The 15560-nt window shown below is 39.0% G+C and overlaps 1 pseudogene; it reads right to left on the minus strand.

The window, feature by feature from the left end:
• Positions 1-576: 576 nt before the first annotated feature.
• LOC120520908 lies at positions 577-11145 on the minus strand (annotated as a pseudogene).
• Between the last annotated feature and the right edge of the window lie 4415 nt (positions 11146-15560).

Genomic DNA, 15560 nt, shown 5'->3' on the forward strand with positions numbered 1-15560 from the left:
TGGAGAGTTTTTAAATGCTTAAAGTCAGTAATACTGTACAACATCACAAAAGAGTGGATTCTTAATGAACCACAGAAAGGCTCAGTTAACTGCAGTGTTTGAGAAGTTTTCATTTCGTTTTAGCTTACATGGACAGCCAGTAGTTTAGATTCCACTGGTAGGAAAGCAGCTCTGCTGCATCACGATTACTTTTTTTGGTTTGGCACGATTAGCAGCCTCAACAGGTTTTACTCAATGCTTCAGCCGTTTCAACAGCAACTTGAATACAATACAAGAATGCTAAAAATACTTGAATGCAAATTGGTGCACTGCTACAAAGGCTCAAGAGTCCACGAGATGTGTTTTGTGAAATCGTAACACACAAATGTGGCTGAATACTGAAGTTTGCTGCTTCTTTCATAGTCTATCCTTATCTTCAGTAGATGCAAAGGACCAGTAGGAGTTGGGAGGCATCCACGTCACTCTGTAGCACAGCTACCATGTCACTCCTCAAGTCAGATAACCTACAGCATCACATTTTAGATGTATGAAACTCTCTGGATCCGTCACCATGGCCTCCAAAACATTCACTTCATGTCATGTAGCAGTAATGGCTCTTAAAGCATAGAGCAGCTCAGCTTGCATACGAGCTTCCATAAGAGCAAATTAACATGAACCTGTCAAGAGAGAAAAAAAACTGAATTACACTGCTGTCTTAACACATAAAGAAGCAGCAAATCACAGCAGAAATAATCACAATTCAAGGCATAGGAGGAATTTTCCTTTTCTTTTTTTTTTTACAGAAATCCTTTCCAATTAGGTCATTATCTTCACTAATAAAAACAAGCCTTAATGAAAGCCTATCAAGGTTAGATTCATCCCAGCTCACAAGGAACCGTGTCTGTCAGATGAGAACTTTCATGAATATTTTGTAAATTAAGTGACCAGAAATGCTAGGTAAATTGTTCTGAATACAGGCCAAGTTTAAAGCTTCACAAAAAACTCAAAACTGCAACCTATTTTCATGTGCATGGCAAAAATAAACTAAACATCCAGTCATAATCGTCATCTTCAGAATACTACTGAAAACGCTAGTTACCCTTAACCACAACCAACATAAACACCATCTCTTACTGCAGGTAGAAAATGTAAATTTAAAAAGTGTCAATACCATTAAAAGGCATACAGGAAAACTGTGGCTGCGATTTGGAGGAGCGTATTCAACTTGTAGAGAAGCATTCTCAATGGATTGAAGTGATCAACACAATTCAGGGTGTTTCATATCAATTATTGTACTAGGTGACGATGTTGGTTTTGCAACATTTGAGCACTCTGAACTCTTCAAATGCTTCGCTTTTCAGTGTTATGTTAACTAAACATACTAAGTGAAGTAAAAAGATGGAAAGAACCATTGGCAATGTTGGTATGATTTTTATTCCTCAGACAAGGATACCACTGACAACTACTATGTCAATATAGTGCCCTTTCTTCAGTATTTCAGGCTGTAAACCTGTAAATGACTGCAGTATACATGCACAAAAAGCAGTCAAACTGTACGTATGGCAATTTAGGTGCACACAGATAAGCAACTCCATGTTTGCAATATTGCAATATGTTTTTCTTCCATGAAGGGTAACTGATCACAGAATGAAGTAGTATTTGTTTTTGGTGGTTGAAAGGTGAAAACAAGAGACTAAAGTCTGCGCTTGTAAACAACACAGTAGTGTGATGTAGTCTATATGGACTTTGCACATTCATCCCCAAAACACAGGTTTGGGTTAACTGTTGGGGTGTGCAAAAAGTGACACTAGCAATTGACTACCCTGTCCAGCACGGTCTCCTGCCTTGTGCCCAGTACTGCTAGGATTGCACTAACAACCCTAAATTGCATTACACAAGTGTCACAATGATATATGCACTACTGTAGATAGATAGTTTATTAATCCCAAGGGAAATTCACAAAATATATAAAAGAAAGTGTCCAGGGAGCGATTCCACATTAAAAAACAAGTGGTAGAAGTGATCAGTGAAATAGAGAAAAAAAGGTAAAGTCAAACATGGAGCTGCTGGAATGGCTGCCCTCATGTGACACGGGATATCATATACATATGTATATAGTGGTTCACAATATATTCCATTATGTATTTTAAGCCAGAAAAATTTCCCAGTGAAAGTTGTCAATCTGATGATCTGCAATCTCATAGACAGATCTCTAGAATTACGGGGAATGATGGCTCAAAACAAACGCGGTTCCAAGTACACTAGTGCCTTACTGGCTTGCAATTAATGCCACTGGGAAGGCATTGTTTATAATTTAAAAAAAAAAAAAATAAAATAAAAACACACCACTATACTCTGTACAGGCCAGACACTATTTTAAAAATAAAATTAAATTGGAGAAAAAAAAAAAAAAAAAGTGTCAAACCTACCCTTGAATTCATACTAAAAAATGCACTGTGTGACAATACAGTAGTGCAGTGTCTAGCCTCTACTGTCTCTCAGCAGTTCAGTTACTCAAGCCTTTCTAGAGGTTTCTTCCTTGAATCCTAAAATTGTAAAGATTATTTTAAATTAGAGTCTAATCTGGCTGTGTGTAACTGCAGTTCGAATTGTCTAATCTAAATGTCTGAATCATCTCCAGTTCAATGAAATGTTCACACACTGTATATCCCTACAGCTTTTCTCATGTTATAGTTAACGGAGGAGAATGCTCTTCAGCCCCTCTTCCAATAGTATTTATAATTGGTCTCATGAACCTGGAAATTCTGAGTGATGTCAGTGCATTCCTACTTTCAGGAAGGAAAAAGCCATTTTAAAAGTCTGTTTAACTCACATATTCAAACTGAATAGATATTTAGGACTCTCCCAGGCACTTCATCAGAGGCAGCAACATGCCTGTAAGCTTGTAGATAAGAAATGTTCACAGCATGAAGCAAAAAACTTCATGAGGTACCCAGTTACAGTTTAGGACCAAATACACAGAGCTGTTTAGTGATCTCTATTGGAATTAATGCTGCCGGTAAAATACAACAAACGTAATGATCTGGCCTTCCATATCAACCAATTAAAACCAGATTATGACAGCACTTACAGTGATCTTCAAGGTCAAAAGCTCTACCAATTACTTCAAAATAACTAACCCCATGCTCCCAATATCCATAATTTGCAAAGTTTGCCTAGAGCCAGCAGATTTAACTGTATTAAGTATGAAAACCCATTCTTTCTATCTATCCACCCACACATTTCCTGAGGCCATTTTCTCCCCGTAAAATGATTCTTTTTTCCTTAAAGCTAGCCTTTTTAAAACAGAAAATAGTATACAGATGCACACCTTGACAGCGTAGAAGGGTTTATTTTACATTCACTAATCCTAGCTGGCCCTGTCAGTTGTGATTGAAATTGACCTAAACATCTTGCTTCTTTTTGACATTGTTGGTATTGGACCCCTAAGGCATTTCTGATTTCCTTATAGAGCCACATGTTTTAAATGCTTTTTTAAAACAATACTCAAGAAAGATGCTCACCTTCTCGGAGTGTTCAAATTGTCTCCAGAAGCTGTCATACATTCTTTTTGTCGTTTTTTCTGGGCTACACACCATCGTCTTAATGTAAACTTTAAAGCTCCGATCTAACAACTGATTTATCTCACCATAATCATAATCATCATATCTGTGGGAGGAGATTAAAAAAAGTTTAGTATAAATGTACTGTAATAATTAAAGGAGGGCCTTTTATGCAAAAGAGGATACCACACAAATCAGAGATGCTCACTAACCTTATTCCAAACATGCAGTGGATGTAATTCCAGATTGCACGCTCAGCATTGATGTATCCACATCTCTGTGCATTGCCATGGTGTTGTAGGTTAAATTATAAGCAATCTGAAACTTCTCATCCAGCAGTTGCCCAAAATCTGGGTATAGCGATTCACCAAAGAATAGCCATGATCTTCCCAGGTATAGTCCTAAATATATTGAACCATATTTATGACATGGAACTAAATACCATTCATTGTACAATTTAAAATGACTTCAAAACATAGATGATCATACCTGAGCGCGGAAAGTAGGAACATGTTCCCCACGCTGGAGAAATCTTTGTAACCGTAGCTGGGATCCTCAAAGTGACGTGAAACATCTCTGGTAGGTGCACTCTTCTTCTTCTTCTGTAAGATAAAAGGACATTTAAAATACAAACCCCAACATAAATTAAGGAAAGTGGTAGATTTTACAAGTAGCAAGAAAAAAGGTGGGGGATAGCCAAAATCCAACTTGGGCAAACCAACACTGCTAACTCTAGCAGCTACTCTATAAAAATATATTGCAGCAGATGCCAGGGCGATGACCCGGCCGGGGAAGCCTTGGGGGGACCAGAAGAGGCTCGCCCATCTCCGATCACATGGGGGCAGCCACCCTGGTTGCTATGGGGACCACGGGTCAGAGCTGTGAAACTCAACCCTGTAGGGCCCATGGTCACTGCCAGGGGTACCCGGTGCCTGGAGGCCCGGGACTTCAGCACTTCTGCCACACCAGGAAGTGCTGGGGAGAAGACTGGGACACCAAGAGGGCCTCCAGGTGTGTTGGCACTTCCGCCAAAAGGGGAGTGTCGGAAGCACCTGGGCCCATCCGGCTTAGTATAAAGGGGCCGTCTCCCTTCAGAGAATGACTGGGTCGGGTGGAAGAGGACAGGAGTCTTGTTGAGAGGGTGGAGGCGGAAGAAAGGCACTGGAAGAGGCCTGACTTTGGGGATTGGTGCTGGAAGCACTGGGTTGTGCACTGTGAAGAAACTGTAAATTTTGTAAATAAATGTGTGTGTTGGGTGAGAAAACGTTGTCCGTCTGTCTGTGTCCAAGCTCATCTCACAATATGGAGATTCCACAGTGAGCCCCAAAGGACCTACATAAAAGGCATCCCAGGCTGGGTTTAGCCTGAGGCTCAAAATGGTACCCTTCTAACTACATTAAAACACAATTCCTCCTTCATAAGCTTACAGAAAGAACACGCATCAATGTGTATTCAACCAGGCATTTTTCCCCACACTTTTACTGAATCAGGTTTCCCAACCTTTGGGCTGCAAAGTGGGTGGTAATGGACAACAGTGTAATCACAGCAGTAGCACAGAGGTGGATCGCAGCCAACCCCCAGACTAAACCCCTTCCAGTGGTTCAATGACTGTGCTTGACCGACAGTGGCAGCATCACCAGTGGATTGTGGCCAATCTTGATGACCTCCCCAACCCTGCTCCGACATTTGTGCTTGATTCACTAAGGAGAAAGCGATTGAGATCACACTTGATTCATCAAATGCTCTGGTGATTACGTAGGACCCACCCAGCTTTGCGACTGCGATTAACTCACCCACTCACCTCTCAGTGAGATGGGACTAAATTCATGGAGGAGGAACCGTTGGTCGAGGACACACACCCTGGCATTTGAAAAACCTGTGTCATGACACCACAAAGGTTGGGAAACACAGACTTAAATAATATACCAAATCCAAAAATATATTCTTTTAACTTGCCTGTGAGCTACCAACATGCTTTCAGTTTTCTCTCGCCAAATCGAAGTTGTCATCTTTTCCCTGACTAGCTTCTTCTTCATCCTAGCATTCTGTAATTGCTTCATTTTCTCCATTAGTGCTTCAACTCACCGACGCATCAGTAACCTATGCAATACATTATGGATAAAATAGGAAAACATTGACTCTACTTTTTGAAACAAATTGATATTAACTTTCATAAAAAAGGGAAAAGGCATTGCTGTATATTCAGCAAAAATAAGCCACAAGAACCTGGCTTTAAATCTGAAAAACTGTTCATGTGGCACTCACAAATAACTGCATATGTATGACATAACTGAAACCCCCAGCTATATTCAATTTTTCCATTCACAAACATTATGTAGATTGCCAAAAATTATCTTCATATTTACCTACCAATGCAAAATTGTACTCTATCCAGCTTGGTATAAACACTTGGAGATGCTTACACCAAGGAGAAGTGAAAACAGTTTCAGCATTTGGTGAGGATTATCCTCAAAGACTTTTTAAAAAAATTAAGACCATCTTACTTTGTTATGGTATTATTTTGCTTAAAAGTGGTTCTTTACATTTTTAATATGGAACAGATGCATGTAGTGTTCAAGTACATATAGGCTATATACAGTAATAAAAATTGTAAATCAGGTTAAAAGCCAGTTTTAATAATGCCTTGACTTGCATAAATGGCAAACTACTATTGTTACTATGTAATCAACACTACAACATTTAAAGAATCAGGAATGCAAGTACAGGATATGGATTATAATCCTGTAACTTTAGGCAGTCTACTAAGAAGCACGGCCACACCCATCTCCTCAGCCACACCCACCTCCTCATATAAACAGTTAAAGAAAAAAGAAAAAAAAAAAAGCTACCACAAAGTCCAGCAAAGTGTCATAAAAAAAATTCAAAAGTGTACTTTAAAATTCAATTCTCTCCCCACACATTCTTTTCTAGTCAAAGGTTCATAGAATTTTCCCATACAACCAAGCATTTGAATAATGCTATCAATATTTAAATTTAAACAACACAGTTTGTGTGGTTTGAGAGATTTAAAATTTCCCAGGTGAGAGGTGGATATAACATATAGGCACATACACACACAAAAATAATAAGAATACTCACCAACTGGTTGATCTGCATTTCATCCAAAGAACTGTTCCCATTTGCAAGGTCACAGACACAGTAATTCCCAACGGAAGGAGGTCGAAAGGTGTGTCCGCCCTCACAGTGTATCTCAGGATTGATTCCACAGCCAAATGTGAAGGCAAGAGAATGGTAGTGTGTCAGCAAAACAACTGCATGAATAAGCTCTGCAAGGGACCAGCTGTGATCTTCAGCTTTCAACAATTGCTGCAAACAAATGGGAAGGCTAGTCAGGTCTTCTCATGCCAGACAGTAATACACTGAATAGATTTTGACACTTAATGCAGAATACCCCTTAAAAAAAAAAAAAAAAAAGGAACATCTGTATTCCTGTCACATGAAGAGATTTGGCTGGCTCAAGAGGAACTACTAAGCCTTAACTAGCACAGACTTTTCCCTGCAATCACCGAACACAGCCTCATCAATTCCTTTGTGAAGACCACGAGTGCTACTGTTATCTGTTATTGATGGGGCACCTCCCATTACAGGGAACACAAACAGTTTACAGGTTTACAGAATTGTTAAAAATGTGCAAACCTAAATTGTAAATATTATTCGACAAAGCATAACATCTTGCTAGTACAAAGCTGTACGCACTAAAAGCCTTCATGATCCAAAATTTATCCATTTACTAAAAGGAATGAATATAATGGACTTTTAATCTGTACCTCAATGTGCTCTTTGTGATGAGCCAGGACGGTGAGCCAGTATCTTGTTCAATTCCCCAAGGACTGTAGTTTCTGGGGCACCTTCAAACCATTCAACCACTTTGGGTTGCCCCTAACTTGAAGGAAGTCATCTACATGCAGATTGACTAAATATGAACACTGATGTGCTGCAGCCTAAAACAAAAAAACACTAAGTCAGATTTTATTTTTCTTTCTATGGTGAACATTGAATATTTTAGTTATAAACACGTCTACTTTCAAGAGTGGCTCTCTACTGTACTACAGCAACTATGGAAAAGTAACTTAATACTTTTAGCTACATATATACAGGGTGGTCCAGATCTATATGCAGATCAAATTGTCTGATGATTTTGATATATCGACGATTCCAGTTTGGCACAAAGACTGATTCTTCATGGTGTCAGTTCACAATACTTCGATGGTCCAGGTTTTTTTGGTGATTTCTATGTAATGAAAATGCATAATTAGATCTGGACACACCTACTTATATATATATATATATATATATATAGCATTTACATGATTCCAATGTAATGGCGGTGATCAAAGGAAGAGGTCCATCCATCTGCAGAAGATAATGCTGAGTCTTGAGAAAACTTTCAAATACTGAGGATGGAACATTACCAATGAAATGTTGTCCAGACGACCCAAAGTGGAAAATGTGTCTTCAAAGATTACTTGGGTTTTAGAATCCACTTTTGCTTACCTGAAGAATCTGACAAAACAGAAAAGGTAAGTTTAAAACAAACTCTAGCAGCAGCAGCTATACCAACCACAGAGATCAGCAGTGGTATCAACCACCAAGTAACAGTTCTATCAAAACCAAGAACCACACTTCAGGCTAACAGCAAATCAAATCTGCTTGATTAAATAGTCGGTGTTTGGATGGCATGCCTAGTAGTGACGAAATGAAATGATAACCTGTACTGGTTACATGTGCACTTTCTTACACCTGGTATATACATATGGCTACCTGGAACTGAACTACAGTTCCATTTCCGTAGTGCCTTTATATCCATTATCTTCTGTTTGTTGTATTTTTCTAAATTTAATGGTTTCCAAAATTTACTGTCCAAACTGGATGCATTTGAAAGAACAATTTCATTATTTCATTCAACAGTCACCTGTAACATATAAAATTTCACATTGTTCTATGTACTACTTCTATAGGCAGGTGTAATCCGGTAAGTCTTCAAATTCAAATTTAACAACTTTAAAAAGGTTGGACAGGTTAATATTCTCATTTACTACCCTGCAGGTGTGGAAACATTCTGCATTTTAGTAATGTCAGAAACATAACCCTGAATTTCCTTCACATACTGTAAACCTGAAAAAAAAGTTACTGTGGTAATGACTAATATTTTATAGAAACCAAACAAAACCAAAGGCATTCTCAATTCTCTACAATATTACAATCTCTGCTGTAAGCAAGACATGACGCGATGTGAGCGCTCTGCTGTTATCACTTCTATGGAAAGCACAGAGCAGTTCCTTTCTTCTGACAATTTGCTTTACTGGACAATAAAATGTTAGAAACGTTGTGTTATACAGTGCTGCTAGCTGAAGAAGCATCAGAGGACATCTAGTTACTGTACATATTTTTATTTTCAAACATTCTTATTTTGGTAATTAAAACTTCCAGTACTGTAACACAGAAAAATTGCAAACAAAAATGTAATACAAAATTAAATCAAACATTACAAAGACAGGAAAATATAATTTATAAGAAAAAAAATCAATTGAACTATCTGAGAGCTTAAAGGGACTTTCCAGGACTCGGCCCAAATGGTGGAAAAGAGGTTTGCACGAAAACTATACAACCCACTTAAATAAAAGGCCTACCTTTGTTTCAGGGATAAATCTGCTTGGGCCCTGTCCCAGGGCCTTGGGATCCATACACCAATTTCCTGGAAAGAAGACATAGAACATTAAGGATGCAATACATCATACAAAGTGAAAAGGTACATACAAGCAACAAAAAACAAAACTCCACAGACTGCACACAGACCTGGGCAGGTAAAGAGCGATCTGGCCCACGTTGTATCATCATTATATATATGCAATTATTAGAAACTGATGGAGCCAAGGGCATGACAGAACAGTCGGGAAATGGGAACCACTTTGAGCCCAACTCAACAAGCACAAGAATGCTTCAGGGGTCTCGTACATACAGCTTCCATTGAATACATTGGATCCAACTGCAAAAGCAGCAATCACCAGTCACTTAACGAAGGGATTTTTAAGCTGGATAAACTACTCTATATTCTATTCCTATTATAACGTTTGCCAAAATAAATGTATCATATCCCACCAGGCTAAAAGGTACAAACTGTGCCTGCATCATGTGAAAAACAAACCTAATTGTTTGGTTTACGGAAGGAAATACAATTTGCTGCCTTGCATTTATTTAACGTCTATAAAACAAAAAGCCTTGAGACTATAACACTGGCGTCTTCTCAAATATACTGTTAGGTAGAGGAAAACCCCTAAACCGTGTGAGCAACTGCAGAGTGTCACCCTAAAACGCCCTGGCACAAGTGCCGCTTTTCTTTCCTTTACCATTTTATGCCTGTTGCTGGGCAGGAGAAGAACGGACTTCCTGCAAACATGCACTGCAATAAAGCGGTTTAGCAAATGTACAAATGTATTCAATACAGTACTCGGTTTGTGCGCGTGTATGCACACCTACAGTAAAGCTCAACCTCTAGACTTGCATTGGTTATTTGTTTTGAGAGTCTGAATTTGCATAACTATAAATTATACACTGGGGGTGAAAAAAATAAGAATGGGAGACAAAGGAGGAAAAAGCAACACCGTTAAAGATTCTTAAGCCCCATGATAAAAAAACACGTTCTAATAGAGTTGTTCTATTCTAATTATTAAAATAGGTTTGTAACACTGCTACATAATGGCTTGAAGTCATACTTCGTCGTATTTAGATTCACACACCAAGTCTTGACTACATAAGCGGGAGATTTGCCAACAAGTTAACAAACATCCCCAGTCTCAGGGGGCCACCCTTGTTTCTGCAAAAGGGGTACAAACATGGCAAAAAACGCAGGCTGAAACAATCTCCGGCAACAGCTAAAGGTTTAGTTTTATTGCAACATTAAGAAAATATAGCACTGCAAGCACGGCCGGGAATCACGCCACCTCGGGTCCAGACAATCGACTGTTTTCTTTTGATGTTTTGGGGATTCTGCACCCAGAAAAGCAATGGACTAGCCTTTACTTAGGCTTTCAGTTACCAATCTGCCCCAACAATTTCATCTCGGGTGACAGTTGTACCTTTTAAAACACCGTAAAAGAAAACTTTGACTATAAACCATTTACTTGCTCTGCATTTTGGGGCTTTTAACTGCAGCAAACGCAGGCATGCCCCGATAAATAGGGCATTTGTTTAGACGCGTACACATTTAAAGTGCAGGCACTGCAAGTTAAATGGCCAGTAATACATTAGCAGAATCCAAAAGACTGTGTGATAGGCACAATGGGCGGGTATTGAAACGCGTCCCTCCATAGTCTGGGGACGCAAAGATAATTCAAGTGGGCACCCAGCTCAGCTCGTCTTTCATTCCGTTCTCCAGCACCTCCACGAATGTGCCTCTTTTTTTCTTTGTGCCAGCAAAAGATGCGCAGTCGTACCTTTTTGCAGAGCCGTTCGCAGTGAGCACACATCTTAAAGAGCCCGCTGACGGTCACAGAGCTGTTGTCCACGGCTTTGCGGGAGCTTGTCGAATGCCTCATTCCGTCGTTCACGCAGCGATATTGTTCCCCGCTCCAACCAAAAAAGCGCAGCCGTCTCCACCGTAAGCTCTCGAAATCTCGACTTTGTGCCTGGACATAAATGTCAGCTTCAAGAGTGACGCAGCGCCGGACAGCCAATGAGATGAGGCGCACTCTCTGAGAAAACAACTTCTGAATATATTAGCCACACTTTACAGATTGACAGCAAAGTGACCAATCATGGAAGAATGTTCAGAAGCCTTACGACAAACAGTAGCGAGCGCGGAAGGCGGCTCTATGTTGCAACCAGACGCCAAACAAGCAGGTAATCAATAACACTATTCATCTATCTGGAGGAGTGCCAGTAGGAACTTCAGCGCCCGGGATATGGTTTATTACATTACTGTTATGAAAAGTAATGCATTTTATTTTATGATTGTCTTGTATATGCTGCAGGGCAGTTAACAAAATGGTGAATAATTTGCACCCTTCTGTCTATTGCAAAAACAAACTGAACATCACGTGTGCCCTGCTCCCTATCTGTGAAGACGAAACATGACAAGTTCTCTCGTTCGGTTTTATTAATAATTGTGTGTTATAATAAAATTCCATGAACATTTTTCTAAATAATAATGTTTTTATTATTGTCCTCTATGGCTCCTTTTTATTTTAATTGCTGCGGAGCTTAGTAACCGGCTTGAAATCGTGCACTGTCGTCCTGGTTAACATGCATTGTCCTAAACTTACTGGACACAAAGGTGTAGCACATCGCCCGCAAATGATGGCCATTCAATGCATTGTCTCCTAGAGTTGCCACCTATCTACTCGAGCTTTGTCATACACCACCAGGCGCTCTTTTACTTATGAAGCCCCCAATCCCAGTGAAGTCAGCACCTAACTGACCGATTATATTATTCACTCTAAAGTGTATCAGATAGGCGGTTAAGGTCATTACTGTTACACGAACTGAGCACTGTGAAATTATTTGCATGGGCTAGCCAACATGAACCACATCAGAATTCTCCTGTGCCAAGATTAATGCGTTGTTAAAAATAATTTACATTTTTATCTGCTCAGGCCATTGATTTATTCACTCCATGTTTCTTGCTTGCATGCAAGGTGAATTGTTGAAATCAGTTCAAACCTGGGAAATAACCTGACAATGGAAGAAAGACAGTAGGGGAGCCTGCAAAGAATCTATCATTTTAAGGTCAGTGTAAACATTATGCCGTACTTTACTTAATTCATACAATTATTTGGTACATTTTTATACTCAAACATATGGCTGAGAGTGTAAAGGGATTCTCCAGTAGAGTGGTTAGTTTTAAGAACCATTTTAGTTTTCTTCTTAAAATGCAATTATCTTTTGTCATTTGGTTTAAACAAATTGGAAATGGATTGACAGAAGTTAAAAATATAACCCAAGTACATAACTGTTACTATATATATCATCTTCCTTGGGGGAAAATAAGTGAACACTAGATACCTGCAAGTACACTTCTGTGTGAACCGAGATTTATGACCACCTCAACCATAAATGTATTTTACAATTGCTCCTTTTTTCAACACACATTATAAGGGGGCGCATCAACTGTAATTTTTATATAAAAATTAAAATTTTATTAAAATAAAAGAAAAGATGTGATTGAGCAAGCAATGACACACAGCAAACCAATCATTTGTAGTGTAAAGACATGGCTTCCCTTTCCTCGACACTTTGCATTAAAATTAAAATAGTTCTTCAGCCTCACAACATATCCAAAAAACATGATAAATCACACTTTTTATTGAAGAATGTCTATGAAAGTAAATATTCACGTTTCTTAGTGTTATGTGATGGCCTTAATTCCTTTTAATTATATTATTATGCATATACAAGCTCTGGAAAAATTTTAAGAGACCACTGCAAAATGATCGTTTCTCTGGTTTTACTATTTATACAAGTGGGTATGTGTGTAGAAATGTAAACATGTTTGTTTTATTTCATAGACTACTGACAAATTTCCCAGAATTGCACATAAAAATAATGCATTAGAGCATTTCATTGCAAAAACGAAAACTGGCCAAAATAAAAAAAAATGTGCAGTGTTTTCAGACCTTGAATAATGCTTAGAAATCAAGATCAGTTTTAAACAACACAATACTAATGGTGAACTTAGGATGAATTGAGAAATCAGGATTGGGTGGAATAACCCTGACATTTAATCACAGCTTTTCTTGTCTTCCACCTTACTCTTGGTGACTTTATTCCAGTCCTAGTGCAAGCGTTCCAGTCACCTTGGCTTTGTTTGATGCCTTGTGACCTTTCATCTCCCTCTGATCACATTTCAGAGGGTTTTCAGTGGGGTTCAGATCTGGAGATTGGCCTTACCGTGACAGGTCTTGATCTTGAGGTCCTCTATCCACACTTTGGTGACCTGCCTGTTTGGCATGGAGCATTGTCTTGCTGGAAAACCAATCCTCTGAGTTAGGAACATTTGTCAGAGCAGAAGAAAGCAAGTTTTCTTCCATGACATTGTGTACATGCTTGAATCATGCATCCTTCACTAACAAAAATCTGCCCCATTGCAGCCTTGCTGAACCACCCCAGATCATCACAGATCCTCCACCTAATTTCACAGTAGGTATGAGACACTGTGGCTTGTAGGCCTCTCCAGGTCTCCACCTAACCATTAGATGACCTGGTGATGAAACAAGCTGAAAACTGGATTCATCAGGAAAGACGATTCCTCCAGTCCTCACGGTCCAATCCTTGTGGTCTTTAGCACACCACAGCCTGGCTCTTCTTTGCTTGTCATTGATGAAGGGCTCATTTCTAACTTTGCATGACTTCTACCCCACCCTGAAGAGCCTGTTTGAGCCATCCTTGCCATGCACTTAATTCTAGCTGCCATTTGCTATTCTTTTTTTAGGTCAGTTTATGTCATACTACGTGCTTTTGAGTGACGTTTGAAGGAGGTGATGATCATCCAGTTAAGTGGAGACTTGCCAGTCTGTAATGTTGTTGTCCCCAATATCTGCTGCTTGACCTTATTCTTATGAACTGTTGTCTTTGAAATTTTGAGGATGGAAAGCAACCTGCGCCGCTGTATCCCTCTGCTATTAAAGCCAGAATTGCACCTTTTGTTCTTCTCACTCAGAACCTTTTTGGCATAAGGAATAGATATTTCTATATACGGTTACATTTAAAGTACTACTAGCACCGCTTTAGCCCTCCAAACTGGTCCAATGGCAAGAGGATAGTGATGACCACAGCACTGGTTTTTCTAATTGTCAAATCTGTTAAATCAGATTTGGTTCAGGTGATCACCTAATCAGTACCTCATATAGTAAATGAGCTGTGCTTGTGTTGGAATTCCCCACAGACACTGGAATGAAATGGCTGCCATAATATTCAGAATATTGAAGTGCTCTGTTAATTTTTTCTAGCTGACATGTAAATAGCTGTAAATACGAATGTTATCATTTTAATAAAACCATGTTTTTTGTAATTGTCTTCTTGCTTCCCAAAAACAGTTTCGCACAGCTGTTTCGTAATATGGAAGAGTAGCCCAGAAAGTTCTGCAACACAATAATTTATTACAAAACAATTTGAACAAACTCATAGGATTACTAGATTGGCTACTCTCATTTTTCTACATGATATCCGTCCACATTCACTAGTCAGTCATTTTACTTCTGACTGATCCATCCTTTTTCCGAACTCCCTTATCCAGAGCAGAGTCATGGGAAGCTGGAGACTATTCCTGCATGGATCAGGCAAATGGCAGAACAATCCTGGCCAGTGTGCCAGCTTAGCGGAGCGGAACACAAAACACCGCATGTCTTTAATAACTAGCTGGGCTTTTTTCTTCTTCTTTTCTGCATTCAGTAATGCACAGAAGTGTGAGATTTACAAGCATAAATAATTATAAATGTACACTTTACCATAGCACTTAAATCTCATTTGTGATTTTCCCATGAGCTCACTTTTCTGTTCCTTAACTCTAATTTATAATGACAATTAACAAACAGAGCATATATCTGGGCAACTACACTGAATGCTGCAAGACAGATACAGTAATGTGCTAATTTGTAAATCACAGCTTAAATATAACCAGAATATCTGGAAAAATGTACGATAATGATGAGGATGATGATGAAAATCTTAAAATAGAAGATATCTCAAAAACGCTTGTTATAGTCCAAACAATTTTGAAAGCACAGTTTTATCATTTCTGTATTGACACCAAAACACACAAACTTGCCCACTGAAGACAGGGGTCCAATTAGAATAGGTTGGTGGCTGAAAATCTGCAGCCACAGGGGACCTTCGAGACTAAACTGGCAACAACTGTTAAGCAGGACACCATGGACACCAAGTTGTAGATATTTTCTGTTAATTTTGACAGAAGTATAGAACATGGCAAACATTTGTATTATCTGGCTTTATAACTCAGTTAGCAGACACATCTACAATTCTCTGAGATATGGTGTTCATCTC

This window comes from Polypterus senegalus, unplaced genomic scaffold (assembly GCF_016835505.1).
Source record: "Polypterus senegalus isolate Bchr_013 unplaced genomic scaffold, ASM1683550v1 scaffold_5009, whole genome shotgun sequence".
Taxonomy (NCBI): Eukaryota; Metazoa; Chordata; class Cladistia; order Polypteriformes; family Polypteridae; genus Polypterus; species Polypterus senegalus.